This window comes from Gekko japonicus, unplaced genomic scaffold (genome assembly GCF_001447785.1).
Source record: "Gekko japonicus isolate JY-2015 unplaced genomic scaffold, Gekko_japonicus_V1.1 scaffold28, whole genome shotgun sequence".
Lineage (NCBI taxonomy): Eukaryota > Metazoa > Chordata > Lepidosauria > Squamata > Gekkonidae > Gekko > Gekko japonicus.
In genome coordinates, this window is record NW_015177010.1 from 1810315 (window position 1) to 1825413 (window position 15099).

Here is a 15099-nt window from a genome sequence, read left to right on the forward strand (position 1 = left end):
TTACACAGATACCCATAGATGTCATTTCACCCCACAGTTCACACAAGCATGTTGTTGATTTGATGACAGACAGTGCATGCGATTGAGTTACATCCTTCTAAGCCTATTGATTTCAATGGAATTAGAAGGGTGTGACTCATTAGCATTGGATTTTCAATTATAGACCCTGAGAGTAGGAAGAGGTCCCATAGGCCATCTAGTTCAACCCACTGCTCAGTGTAGGAAATCCAAAACTAGAGCATTCCTGACAGATGGATGTCCCGTTGTTCTAAGACATCCCATGAGGGCAAGCCCCATGTTGACATACCATGTTGACCTACTCTTTCTGTCAAGGGAGCGGTGGCGCAAGCAATAACAACGCTTGCATGTAACATCATAGCGAACAGCCCTATGGCGGTTCGAGACCCACTGCGGCCAGGGTGAGCACCTGGCCCTAGTCCTAGCTCCCGCCCACCCAGCGGTTCGAAAGTTTAACGAATACAAGTAGATAAATGGGTACCTACCCTTAGAAGGGTAGGGGGCACCCTCCTCCAAGCGGGGACGTGGTGGAGTTTCGGAGGCGGCAGCGATGGTGCCAGCAATGGCGGCGGCGACAGCGGTGTGGCGGCGCGGCGATCCCTGGTGGCCAATGGAAACAACGGCACCCAGCATTCGCCGTCCGTCGATGGTGGAGGCGGAGCGACGGAGAAGCGCACGGCAACGTGAGCGGCACAGGCGCAGCGGAGCTGGACACGGACAGAGCTGAGCCGGGCTACCGCGGGCCGTGCGCCGGAAGATCAACGCTGGGAAAGGACTGACTGCAGATGCACGCTGTCCCAGTGGACCGCCGAGGAGAGCCAAGAACAGCGAACCCACCCGGGTGCTGGTAGGTAGCCCCACCCCTCGAAAAAAATGTGGCCATAGAATTAGGAGCAAAAATCTGCGCTTGCAGCACAACTGTAAACTGCTCTGAGACCTCCGGGTCTGAGCGGTATAGAAGCCGAATGTTAAATAAAATAAATATATAAATAAATAAGTACTTTCTCCTAATGTTCAAGGAAATCCTACCATCCTATGACTTGCATGTGTGAAGATTAATATCATCCAGTGCTTTTCTGTTCACATAGTCAGTGGCTACACATCAAGTGGCGTATATGATCATGGGGTGGGCGGGAAATGCTATAATCCATTTATAATCCATAAATTCTGTTTTTATACTTTTGTGGATCACAACTAATTTGTTATTACTTTACTGCTGTTGCAGTTATCCTCTCCGAAGTTTATTTTCTAATTGTGGATAAAATGTTTTTAAATGACAGAGACTATTTATTTACAAGAATTCCTTGTCTCCATTCAGTCTTACGGTCACTCAGTGATCAAAGTGCTGTTCCATCACATTGTGCTCATCTCAGTCATTCTTCAAAGAAAATTTGTTTATAACTCTAAATACACCCCCCTTCTGCAGCAGTTATTCCCAGACAGAATGATAAGAACTAATCCAAGGCTAATTCTCTTGTCTATGTCTATATCTATATCCCAGAGCATAGTGGGAAGAGAGGGGCCATTTTTGCCCACACACATCAAGCACAGATACTGTTTCCGACATTCGAGAATGTACAATCATTCTGAGATATTCCATCATCAGTGCAAAAGCGCTACAGCTTTGATTGCTGTTCATTATAGGAGAGACCACCAGCACCTGAGTCAAATAAACCTGATTAATGTAGAGCCTAATTCATCCAGTTGACTTGGCATACATCCAAAGTGTTTGGAATTGGATAATCAGATGTTTAGTTAAAGATGAGTGAGGCTGCATTGACACAGTGATACATTATTAAGTGAAGTGATTCCAGGAGTGTGCAGTTTTGAGATTGCTAAGGAATAGATGTGTGAACCGAAAGGTTTGTGTCAGTCTGTTCATACACAACTTGGTGGATAGGTTTGGCTGTGTGTCAGTACAGAGGATACAGTAGAAAGCGATTGTAATGTGGTGGGTAAAGTCCTCATGAACACACATGAAACTTCCGCTGTCCTCTGAAGTTTGCTCAACTTCATGTTTGTTGCATCTATGACACTGTCTGACCATCTCATCCTTTGCCGTCCCCGTCTTTTTTGACCTTCAATCTTTCCCAGCATCAGGGTCTTCTCCAGTGAGTGCTCCCTTCTCATTTGGTGGCCAAAGTATTTGAGCTTATGTTTCGTTATCTGGCCTTCCAGGGAACAGTCAGGGTTGATTTCTTTTAGGATTGACTGATTTGATCTCCTTGCAGTCCAAGGGACTCTCAAGAGTCTTCTCCAGCACCATAGTTCAAAAGAATCTATTCTTCGGCGCTCGGCCTTCCTTATAGTCCAACTCTCGCAGCCATACATGACTACTGAAAGACTATTGAAAGAGGTAGTCAATCTTTAAAGGTACAATTGTGGTCTTAGGGTACTGTCTCAGTGATGATCTGGTTCTTATAGATCCACATGGGTCAATGCAGGGGTAATTCATGAGGACAACCAGATGGATTTCACCTAGAGAACTGGTGTTGAGTAGTGATGGGCATGAACTGGGAAAATGTGGTATGGTTCATGGTATGCCAGCTTCATGAACCATGAAACATCACAAATAAACCAGTTTCATTTGTGAGGTTTGTGACATGGTAGAACACCCCTCAGCATGATAGAGACACCAAACTCACAAGGGATATCCGGCTAACCCACCTCTACCTACATGCCAAGGTTGGTGAGGATTGAATTTATGGGGTTCGAGTTATGGCTCCCCCAAAGAAGGTGTCCCCAGGAAAGCATTTTCTGGGGAAATGACAAGCACAGGTTCATGAGGGTCAGGATTGTATAGAATGGATCCTGTGCAAATTAAAGATGCCAAACATGCAAGAGATCTCCAGATGACTCTCCTCTACTTGCCCTCCAAGTTTGATGAGGATTGGATTTATGGGGTCCAAGTTACAGCCCCCCAAAGAAGGTGCTCCTATGGAGGGAAAAACAGCAAAAAAGCAAGGACAACAGAAGCCATGCAGAACAGAATCGAAGTCCCAGAGAATCTCTGCAGTAGAAACTGAAGGTTGGAGGCATTTTTGCAAGCCCAGCAGAACCAGTGCAATGTGCCCAGCAGAACTAGTGCCACTGTGGCACTGTGAACCCAACAGGACTAAGGTCAAGTCAGGGAAGTGTTTTTTGGGGGGACATGTCAGACACAGGTTCAAAAGTATATAGAATGGACCCCCTGCAAGTTACACACACCAAATGCACAGGGAACCTCACCCTGCCACCTGCTCTTTTACAATCTCTTCAAGTTGGGGGTGGATTACATTTCTGGCGTCCCAGTTACAGACTCCCCCAAAAAGTCTCTCCAATGCTCTTTCCAGAAAAGACAGCTGCAGTTACAGGAGTCTATTCCCTACTGTTTTTATCCTTTTTTTATCCTTCACATCTTACTGGGTCCTTTTAACAGGAGATGCTGGTGATTGAACCTGGGACCTTCTGCATACCAAGCAGATGCTCTGCCACTGAGCCACAACCCCTCCCTGATGAAATGGGAGACACTGTATTCAAATCCTTAGTCAGCCATGAAGCGTATTGGATGACCTTGTGCCTTTCACTGTCATTTGAATTTGTTAGGAGCCCTTGGGTAAATACCCAGATCTGGTGACTTATTAGCTTAGAATTGTCCATTAGCCCTAGAATTTCATTTTTTGTCACTTCTGTTTGGTATAGTTCTTCTGACACCCTTCTTGAAAACAGTGGCACTTGTATGGGTAACCACCCCCCATTTTCCGCAATGAAAAATGACACCAAGTATTCATTACATTCTCTGCAATCTCCCTGTCTTCCATTTGTGGTCTGATCACTAAAGGAACCAGTACTCCCTTGACTGATGTACTGTCAGTCCACCACTGTATTAAATGTCTTCCCCCAGATGTTTTTAATAACATGCTCCTCGTATTCTCTGCTCACCTGCCTTATCATCAGCTTACATTTGCTTTGCCAAAGACTGTGCTTCTTCTTGCTCAGCTTGTTTGGACAAGATTTTTTTACTGGAAGTGTTGTTTGTCATGGCTTTCTTGAGTTTGCTCATTAGCCATGGTGGCAATGTCTTAAATTTGGTGGTACCTTTTGGTTATATTATGAGAAGACAATAGTTATTGGGAAAGACAATAACGTCAGTAAAAGTTGAAGGCAGCAGGAAAAGAGGAAGACCCAACATGAAATGGATTGACTCAATCAAGGAAGCCACAAGGGCCCTCAGTTTGTAGGACCTGAGCAAGACTCATTTTCATAGGGTCGCCATAAGTCGGGAAGCAATTTGATGGCACTTCACACATGTGCACGCACACATACACACAAACACGCACCTTTCCTAATCTGCAGTATACATTCTATCTGAGCTTTCATTCTCATGGGTCAGAATAATTCCCAAGGATTCTGAAAAGATTTCCTCCTCTTGATCCTCTTTTTCAGCTTCCTTAGTCCAATCACTTCATTTTTGAGATGCTTCCTCTTCTAGAATGAAGGTGGTCATGTTGGACTTTTGTGGCAACCTTCCTTCCATAAAGATACTGAATTTTATAGCTCTCTGATCCCTGTACACTCTAATTGGTGTAACAATACTTGCAGTTCTTACATCTTTTGCCAGGTTTTGAGAACCCCTCAGGACCAAGTCAGGGGTCGCCTCTCTTCCAGTCATCTCCATGACCAATTGTTCCAAGGCACAATCATTTACAGTGTCTAGACATTTTGATGTCCTGAACCCACATATATCCAGTCAATGAGAGGGGTAGTTGGTCACATATTATCACACAACTTTTTCCTCTGGGTACCTTCTTTATTTCCGTCTCCATTTCAAGAGTTCTGATTGGGAGCATTATTTTTCCAATATTTGCTATGCAATCTCAAGTAGAGTTATGCCCTTGTAAGGCCACTGAAGTAAACTGACATAGAAGATGTAACTGTTTAGGATTTCTCTGAAAATTATCTTTTGGGCCTGGCATTTCCACCCATTCTACCCTGGTATTTCCTTCTGTGAATAAGTCTGTTTCTCTTAAGTTTTCTAGCTTATTGAATTTTGTGTCCTATCTGACCTACAGAGTTACACTACTCCAATACATACTCCCCAACTCTTCCTATATAGTTTATATACAGGGATAGTTGTAGCCCCCTGATTTCTTCTGTCCCACCAGGTACCTGAAATGTTCACTGTGTGCAAGGGCTTTTCTGCATGGGTTTTTTTTCTGTCGGTTCTGGCCCCACACTGCTTTGAGTGTGTAGAAAAGCCCTATGTTGTTGGGGTTTTTTGGCCCCCCGAAGGGGATTTTTTTATTGCTTTTCTATAATCTACAAAGAAAATAGGAAAGGGAATCTAATATCTACAGGAGAAAGGAAAGTTAACCACTAAAAACCCAAGTAGTGAAGATCATTACATAAGCTTATAAAATGATTAATCTAATTTATTATTAATACAATGAGCTTGAATGTTTAAATCTAGCCAATATCCCCCCAAACCCGATATCAATTACTGTTTAAGGCAATCACAAAAGCATCAAACTTGAGTGTGTAGAGAAGCCCTATGTTGTCATTTAATACCAGACACCTCATCTCTTCTACCTTAATAGAGGCATCTAGCATTTTTACCTGTATAGGTGTATACTCTAGGTGTGTTTCCTCCTCCTTGGTGTACACATTTCTCCCTGGGAACCTTTCGTTTTCTTTAATGGCAGCCATTTCTTTGCAAACCTCTGACTGTCAAGTTCTCACTTGTTGCCCTCTGGATTATCTGAACCAGTTAACCCACCATCCCTTAGGGATGAGTCACCCTATACTGGATGCTCTCCAGCTCCTGTTGGCTCCTCTGTGACTTTTGTGATATTACGGATAGACCCAGATCTCAGCTAAACTTAGAGATTAATTGAAAGGCTGGGTCCAGAAAGGCTTAAATGTGAAGACTAGAAGCTAGGTTTTAAATCAGGCTTGAGCAGGAGATTTTTTGTGACCTGCAATCTCCCAGTTCTGTATGTTGGTTTATAACCATCATGCGCCTTCATGTGAAGCTGCCACAATAAGGAAAGCACTTTTGGCAGACTCCATGTGGGGGCCATAATGTTAAATCAGGCCTTATACCATATTTTCCCTCCCCCTTTTATTTAGCTACTACTTTATTTAGGGCCCTCTTTAAAGTGTTGGTATTGTAAAAAAAAAAAAGTCCGCACCCTTGTTAGCATTTACAAATAGAGTCTCAACGTGTCTTGACACCTATGATCATACTTTTATTTCTTTGCTCACAAAACTTCAATAGTAAGTGCTCAGCATAATTTTCTTCGAATTTAGGGCTGAGTCAAAAGAGGCTTTTCATGAAATTTTTTTGGCAGGACTGAATAGTGCCTCCCCTCCCACCCTTTTGGCATTTATTCTGAAAGGAAGTGAAAGTGTTTGGCCATTCAGACGGAGGGAAATGTTGATCCAGACAGCATTGTATTGTTTGCACTAGGCAACATTGTCATGTAGCCAGATCTGATTGGCTATGTATTGCTGTGATAGCATCATGTACATTGGGTGAACCCCAACTGGCAGGATAACCAATATGATATTTTCTTTTAAAAGACCCAGGGGGGGAAATGGCTCCAATGAGGCCAAAGCAGCTGAGAGACAAAGAGCAAACAGAAATAAACAGAAATAAACATCTGCATAATTTAAAGAGTGGGACTGGGAACCATTTCAGACCAAACGGCAAAATGAAGGAACACACAGCACAACTTTATTCAAAAGTGTATCAACAGGTTAAATGACTAATCATAATCTTTTAGTGTTTCCAGTGTAGGCTTAGCAATTCTAATTGACTCCTAATTTTTAAAAAAAGATCCACTCCAAAAACTAGCCCTGAATTTCAGTATTCCTTACTGGCCAGCAGACATGGTGGAAAAATGCACACATTTTTGGAAGGCATTTCCTACTGTGAGAAGACAAAGTAGTAACTTCCAGATCTAGTTCCATTTTATACTGTGATGGTAAACTGGCTAAGCTCTACATTCTAAATAACTTTTGTGCAGAGTTCCAACCCCTGAGCAAAGCTACATTTATTCAGTGTTATAGTACTGAAGCCATTAGCCAAAACACTCATTAGCTGCTTCACTGGGAATTTTGCTTCAGCTTCAGGGTTGGACCTAATGGGATTAGCTGTTCAAAATGGCAATGGATCATGAAGGAAGTCTCAGAGGGTATCTAATGGCCTGATCGTATGGCCTGTTGCTCAGCCTCAGATATGGCGCCAGTGGTCAGACTCAAGGTCTGGCTGAGCATCAGTCACTAATTCTGCTGCTGCATCACCACTCCTTACCAGCACCAGTTATGACAGCCAACACTCTGAACTTCACAATGGTAGGCTTGCAGTTCCCAGCTGGATCTGCAGACTCTACAATCGGAAGTGGCCACAAAATGTTCCCACTGACTTTCAGCACTGTCTATCATGCATTCTGGTCTGTTCCATCTCAGCCTTGGACCTGAGGTATCTTCATCTTTCTTGGCTCGCTGTACTCACTTTGGCTCTAAGGTTTGCTCAGGCAGCCAGAATAACCTTTTAAGCACTGAGTTGCATTTCCTATCGCATATATCAAGGAGAAGTCTTGCATCTGTATTTTGAAACAATGGAAGTTTCTGAACAGTCTTCAACAATAGCCCTACACAGAATGCACTGCAGTAATCAAACCTGTGTTTGATCAGCACATGGATAACTGTGGCCAGATCTTGCTGTTCAAGATAGGGCTGCAGTGCCCTGATGTGGATAGCTCAGGCAAGCCGATCTTGTCAGATCTCGGAAGTTGAGCAAGACTGACCCTGGCAAGTACTTGGAAGAGAGACCTCCAAGGAATACCAAGGCTTGGGATGCAGAGGCAGGCTATCAAGCCACCTCTCTGAAAAACATCCAAGCCCCCATTAGGGGATCACCAGAAATTGCCATGCCTTCCAGGCATGCAAGCACGCACAAACACAAATACCACCCTCCCAAAGATACAGCTGTGTCAATCTCAGGCATAACTTCCATTTCCTTAAGTTCTGCTTTCCCTTCCCTTCGCTTGTCATTTTGAATTCCTGAGGGTGTGTGTGTGTTGTATGAGTGCATGGGGGTAGTAGCCAAAACCATTTCTCAAAGTGTGCCCCAAGAGTTGGTTCTCATGAGATCGACCTTGGAGACTCTCTTCACCTGGCTAGGTTAGATAGGGCACCATATATCTGTCCATGTTGCCACAGAAACACTTTGGGTAGGTGTGATGTATGAATTTGTGGGATTTTATGCGTTTACCTATAACTTGTGATTTCCCGCAGTCTTCTTCAGTCCTAACAAAAGTTCTTGTACCTACAGCAAGCATATCTCTAATAAAGCATTTCACTGCCAATAGTGTGTGTGGAGAGTGTCTTAGCTGGGGACCTGACAGGCTGCAGCCAGGACCAAAAAGTTAGCTAAAAGTACCATGCGCTACAAATGACACTCCAACATCCATCTGCATAGACAGATCTAATAGCACCCCCATGCTGCAAATCTGCTCTTTTAGGGAGAGTGCAGGCCCATTCAGAATACTTTGACTCACTTCCTGTATGACCAATAGCATCTTAGCCCTGTCTGGATACGGTGTCATTTTATTGGTCCTTTGCTCTGGTCAGGGCCAGGCAATGACCTACTTAGGTTCAGCAAGACAACTACAACATGTGCTTTTGAACTATGCTCCGGACCCCAATTCATGATAAAAGCTGTATAGAAAAATTGCTTTCTGCTTTCTATATCCACATGCCTTCTCCTGTGATTACATTATGATAACATGCTGTGTATTATTTCCTGTTGCAAGCCAAATGGTGAGGCCACATAGCCTCAATAGCCATGCCATCAACCCACATTCTTTCACACCTTCATGACAAAAGCCAGACCTCATGGCTCCACTTCCTGGCCCACATGCGACAAGTCACATACACAATGAAGTAGCTGGAGTTTGGGGTCACATGACTGCAGGCGGGGTCTCCAAACTCCTAGCCAATCTATACACACACCTTATGTGCAGCTATGGCAACCTGAAATTGGCCACACACCCCTGCTGCTCGTGATTGGCCGAATAGCCACAGCTAATCATGATTAGATTGGGGTATAATTGTTTGATCCCTATGGGAGTGACTCTGTTCTTGTTCTCGAGTCTCTTGTTCTCTTAGCTCTGGGGCTCTTGCTGCCTGTTTTATTGCACCTGAAATGCTTTCTCTTGGAAAACAAAGACCTGCTTGGTGACTTGGAGCACATGGGTGTGCAAAGATGGGATTTCCCTTCAAAATCCCTTGGACTATTCTGGACTGTTGGATGTTCCTGAATTGATAACTGTGTATCTTTAATGTGTAGTTAAGGCAAATTGCCGAGCCCTTGTTATTTTGTAATCCCCTAGTCTGTTGCTATGCTCTGTACTGAATAAATATCCTTCTTATTGCTAATTTGTCTCTGATGTTGTAACTTGAATTCCAAGTCTAAGTCTTGTGCCTAACGCTCACCACATAAGCTACCTTGGTAAGAGTAAAAGTGTGCATCTCTGGATTGAGTTGCTAATGTGTTCTGTCCCAGATGCCAACTAAGGGTTTGGAATCTCTCCCTTAGGAAAAACAGGGACTATTGAAAAGAGATTCTGGTGGCAAATTGTTCTGAAAACCAGAGAGGGTATAGACCATCTTGTGGTTTGTTGTTTAATGTACTGAAAAGTACAGGATTCCCTCTCATCCCTGGCCTGGCCTGAGGGGGTTAATCCTGTACAAAAGCATCCTCTGTTTGGAACTGAATAATGTAAGAGACATGGAGGTGCTGCCACTCTTCTTCATAACATGTGCTCAAACAGAACACATCACACAGTATCACTGCACAATGTTCTCCCTGCTCTAAACTCACATCTTTGGTTGATGACTGTAGGGACACACACAGCTTGATAATATAATGTGACACTTTAATGTTGTAGTACACATTCCAAGGAAAAGAAGGCAAAAGAGAGGTGGGGTAATGATAGCTCTGAACATGCTTTCAAGCTTTGTTTGATCCAAATGCTACACCTAACTGAAGTCAATCACAATTTTTTTATAACCACACTGCTCTAATAATTCATTTAAGTACTGATGGAAGAAAACACTAGTCCCTTTCAAGGGAAAAATTGCTTCACAAATCCAGTTGACTGTTGTATAAGACAAAATTCTATTATATAAATAAATAATAAGCTGAGGCAGTGTAATTACTTACAATATAGAGATACCCATTGACCTGTATTTTCACTCTTGTGAAGCAAGCAGAAGTTAAGAGAGGTGACTTTGATCAAGAAATTATTCTGGTGAAAGGGTTAAGTATAGCTAAAGGCATGTCTACAGTATGAAGTACTGATGATTTTGAAGTTAAAAAGGTTTATGTTTGGACATATCCAAATATGTGTTTTCTGATGGCAGACATGTAATTCTTCCTTTTCAGCTTTTATATGGGTGTTGCTTGTTTGAAAGCATCCCTATATCTAAATTGTGCCTCAAGTTAAAAGCTAATGTGCCCTGCTTATTGCTCTTTACTGTTGATGTATTTCAAATATCAAGCCGATGAAGGTAAAATGTTTAGCTCAAAAACTTGAGCGCATTTCCCACACTCAATAACATAAATCTTTTGCCTGTGTTGAAGGCACCTGGCACGACCTCTGACAAAGTGATAAACATCTGAAATTGCATAACATTTTAACCCTACGTAAGCTACTATCAGAATTACTAGTAGTTTTTGTTTTTACTTGCAGCTTTTTGGATTGGGTCCACAAGTTGTTCCTTGTTTTCCTGATATTGTTATTAGATAGCAGTGCCATCCTAAGAGCTACACCCTTTGAAGTTTATTGACGTCAAAGAGCTGAGGAGGGTGTAACTCTGCTTAGGAGAGCACATTTCACTTATGTTTTCTGTGTTATCGTCTGTTTTCCGTCACTACTTTTCCCAGAAGGCACAAGATTATTAGTCTACAACAGCCTGATCCTAAGAGGAACTATTGCACAGCCAAATCACTACTGTTCAAAGTTACCCTGAGGTAACTTTGCTCACTCTCTTGGCCAAGATATAGGAATACAGTGTTCAGGTGGCATATGGATCCAGGTGATTGCCTTGCAAAAATGATTGAGCAATGACCTCCACCCAATTCTAACTTTGCCATATGTTTGCAATCTGGATTTGCAAATATATCTGCAGTTGTCCACATCCATGGTGGCTAGCCAGTAAAAATTAGATGATACAGCAACACAATATACATGATATATATCACACATGTTCTGCTTGTCTTGGAGCTCCAGTTCCTGTCCTTCAAATATGAGCATATAGTTGGGGGATGGGGAGGTTTGGACACTGTGCCAGTATACCTTTGGCCAAGTGAAAGATATCAGAATAGTGCAAATAGATTCTGGGTAAACCTTAGAGGTTTGGAGGACTAATTTGGAGGGGATTGTAATCCTGCAAGTCCTTCACTTCCAGGTCACATAGCCCTGCAATTCCCTGCTTCTCTCATCCTACCCTGACTCCTGAAAATGATCTTTATATCCATTATTTTTAATAGGAAAATTCGCACGGTGAGCACTGTATGCAGCAGCAAACATTCTTGTGGCCTTTAAAAGACACACTGAGAGCAATCCTAAACAAGTCTACTCAGAATCCTCCTCAAGTCTACTCAGTGGGACTTATTACGAGGAGAGTGTTTTTACGATTGCACTGGAACAAGTATACCGTACCATAAGTTTTTGGGAGCCAGGGCCCAGATTGTCAGAATCATTCAGTGTTACTTGTGCGTACGAATATAAGAAGGGTTCAGCAATGCTAATATATATCTACTACATTCTATTACAGAGCATGTATGACAACAAGTTCCAGACAAAAGAGATACAAATGATGCAACCAGAGTGGGTATGGTCCAACTGGTGACGAATTGGCAAAAACCTCACCACTTGAAGTCTTTAAGGTGCCACAATGTTCTTGGTTGTTTTGATGCAACTGACTACCTCACTATTGTGCTGATTGTATCACTGTACGTAACCTTAGCTATAGGTAAAGGGTAAAGGGTTCCCTTGCTCGAAAGCCAGTCGAATCCGACTCTAGGGTTGTGGTGCTCATCTCCGTTTCGAAGCCGAAGAGCCAGCGCTGTCTGAAGACGTTTCCGTGGTCATGTGGCCGGCATGACTAAACACCAAGGCACACGGAACGCTGTTACCTTCCCACTGAAGTGGTACCTATTTATCTACTTGCAATTTCTTGCTTTCGAACTGCTAGGTTGGCAGGAGCTGGAACTAGAGACGGAAGCTCACTCCGTCCTGCGGCTCCCGGGTCTTGAACTGCTGAACTACTGACCTTCCACAGCCTGCAGTTCAGTGTCTTAACCATTTGAGCCACCGCAGCTCCAGAACCTTAGCTATACGGCCATATAAATAATGAATTTGCATAACAAAAGTTGATAACCCAATTCTGGATAATAGACACTCCCATCATAACTTTTTATATTGTCGTTTTCCATAAATACAGACACTTCAAATTCAAGGTAAACCTTTCCCGCCTTTGCCCTTGTCAATATTTGAATACCATTTACTATGCTTTGGAAAGAAAACCCAACCAACCAAACATTTTCAGCACTGAACAAACATTTATCTAAAGCATAGTGTGAATCTACAGAAAAATAAATCATTGTCAGTTAAATCCTCCTAATTACTTTTTTTTCTCCCCTGAGCCATTAGATCTGTCATTAATGCCCATTCTTCATAAACCACTGGGGGGGGGGGGCATTTAGTACAATCATTTACAAAGCAAATGATTTTCTACCTCCGTGTCTGAGATTGTGTATTACCTTCCTGCACCTTAGGGATATAAAAGATACAATTTCAGGTCAAATCCTTTTCAAAAACGATAACCCTTCTTAGTTGTTAACAAGAGCTCCTTTAGTGCATGCCAAGACAGTGTGTTATATGTGAACACCTTGAAATATGCAATTACCATTTTGCCTGAATTAGGCAACACACTTATATCCCAGTTTCTGATTGCATGTACTGAAGCCACAATTCATGTTACCTTATTCACGTGAGATATCTACTGTATGTGTACTGGGATCCTCCTGAACATGTGCAGATCCTCCTGATATGCATGGTCACCATGTTGTCTTGTGTTGTGAGAAGATAAAATGTGCTCTCAGAATCACACACATACACGTGTGTGAATAAGGCAGTAAAAGTCCTAACGCTGCATCCAAGGAAGGCAAAAGACAGGTATAGTGATCTATGAGCTACCCAAAGGAAACTAAATCCCAGCTCCAGTTTGCCATTGGAAGGATGGATCAGTTTTAATTTCCTTGATAGTCCAAATTTTGAAGTGATTTTTCAAAACCAGACTTGGAGGGGAAATTTTCAGCCTGCCCTCCTGAATCCTGATTGGGCCGGGAAGGAAACTCTTTAGGCTGCAGGAGAATTGATATGACCATTAGCCTGCTTGGAGTTCTCTGTCAAGTCTCTGATGACAGACAGATCCTGTAAGGCTGTGCCAAAGAAACTAATTCTTTAACCCATTCCTTGGATTGGAATGTTGGGTCTCTTTTGGTATAGGATTTATGCCAATGTAGCCTTTGATTCCTTCCTCAGGATTTTGCCAGTAATTCTCCATCTACTGATTGTTCCCAATTAGCTGTGCTTCCAACGTTTTACGTGTAGTTATTAAAAGTTCATTTTATTCACTATCTTTGGGTGTGAACTAGGGTAGTCAAGCTCCAAGTGGAGCCTGGAGTTCTCCCAGAATTCAACTGATCTCCAGACGACAGATAAAATGGCTGCTTTGGAAGGTGGACTCTATAGCAATATACCCTACTGAGGTGCCACCCCAGGCACCATCTCCTAATCTCCAGGTACTTCCCAAGAAGGAGATGGTAGTCCTCGGCATGGCCCTCCGCGACAAGCTGGTTTTCAGGCTGAGCGATGAGAAACCCCGACACCCTTTCCACCACAACGGCATGGGAGAGAAACCATCCCTCAACCACGGCCGCTGCCTGCCAGATGCAAGTCGATACCCTCGACCATGATCCAGGGGAGGTCCACCGGACCCAACAGTCCTCTAGACGCCGGGAGCACGGCTCCACAGTGCGCTCCGCATCAGCCCAAGAGTGCACCAGCAGCGGAAACAAGCATGACTGGAAAACATGCCAGTTCCGGGATGCCAAGTGCCATGGGTGTGGCCACATTGGGCACATCGAATGAGCCTGCCGTTCCTGAGGCCAACAGGCTCTGCAACAGCCCCACCGGAGAGCCGACGCCCACTACGAGGATGACGGATCCCAGGAAGACCTCTACCTCCTTGCAGCCGAGTCATCCAAACAGGTACTGAGGCTTCCGAGCCAGTCCCCAGCCCCACGGATCCAGGTCCGGGTCCAAATAGAGGGATCCCCCTGCACGATGGAGCTCGACTCCGGCTCCGCGGCCTCCATTATCTTGGAGGAGACGTTTAAGAGACTCTGCCCCCGTGGGGGCCCCCGCCTGCGCCCCTTGACCCTCACCCTGACAGACTTTCAAAGGAACCGCATTCCAATAAAGGGTGTAGGGAGCTTCCAGGTCCAGTATAAGGGGTTTAAAGGGAAATTGGACTTGGTGGTGGTCACGGGGGACCTGGTCAGTCTCCTTGGCCACGCATGGTTCGCCCCGCTGGGAATCACAATAGGGGGTGTCCAGCTCTGCGCCTCGCAGGACTTTCGAGAGGTCTGTGATAAGTTCCCATCCATTTTTTATGGAACCCTGGGCCACTATACGGGCCCCATGGTGTTGCTGCAACGCGACCCTACCAATGGGACCTGTGGGTGGTCCACAGAGACTGTATATAGTTGGGCCTCTGGCCGATATTTGCGTGTTATGTTGTGTGCTAGTAAACATGTGCTGAATATCACTATGTTCCCTGATCATTCGATGCGTCAAACCCACTACACAACACATGTATTTTGCATGTGTGTACAGTTTAGTATGTGCTAACTGACCATTTGACCATTTAGTGTTCTGGTTTGTGTACCCTGAAGCAATACACAGATGCAAAATGTATGCATCTTCCTTTTCAGACAATCCAGAGACCACACATAACAGTAGG